The sequence below is a fragment of the Chrysochloris asiatica genome, unplaced genomic scaffold, assembly GCF_000296735.1.
Source record: "Chrysochloris asiatica unplaced genomic scaffold, ChrAsi1.0 scaffold00177, whole genome shotgun sequence".
Taxonomy (NCBI): Eukaryota; Metazoa; Chordata; class Mammalia; order Afrosoricida; family Chrysochloridae; genus Chrysochloris; species Chrysochloris asiatica.
The window spans coordinates 6,265,484-6,266,292 of NW_006408695.1; positions in this window are offsets into that span (position 1 = coordinate 6,265,484).

Consider the following 809-nt stretch of genomic DNA (forward strand, 5'->3'; position numbering starts at 1 on the left):
AAAGATTCAATTGGCCTAAATTTTGCCCTGGTATAGCACGGTAGGATAAACACCGGACCACAAGGTTGGTTTGAACCACAAGGTAGGCAGTTCATACTCAGTAGCCACTCCACAGAAACCCTACACAGGGTTGATGCCAGTTAAAACTGACTCGATGGTACTTAACAACAACAACAACCTTTCCCAAGGTCTAGGAATTGGGGGAAAAAAGATTAAGATATTGGTACACAACACAATATACCACATTTAGTAGGTAAAAGTAGTAGAAGTCTCTTAAGAATATTTTCAATAATTCCTCCCCTCCCCCCCAAGGTCTTCTTGGAGCCCTGGTGTGTTGCTGTGGGTTAATGCATCAGACTGCAAAGTCATTTGAACTGCAAGGTCAGTGGTTCAAGTTCACCAGCTGCTCCTTGGAAACCCTATACAGGATTGCTATGGGTCAGAACCGACTCCATGGCACTTAACAACAACAACAACAAAGGTCTCCTGTTCTAGTCAATTTATTTCAACCTAAACTTATTGATTTGGCAAAACAACAACAACAAAAAAAAAACAGTAGTAAAAATGTGAGACTCTGGCCCTTGGTCCAAGAAATAATATGTTGAGCCAATTTGAGGTCCCTGGTGGTGGAGTTATTTATCTAGAAACCAGGCCTGGTGCACTCTCTTACCCTAGGAGCTCTCTGCAGGGAACTCACTGAGGGCTGAGGTACAGGGTGAATCCCTTCCCAGCCCCCACCTAGTCTGATTCTACTGTGAGTGGGAGCCGATTTCCCTTTGCTCTGCAGCGCCCCCATGGGGCTCAAATTG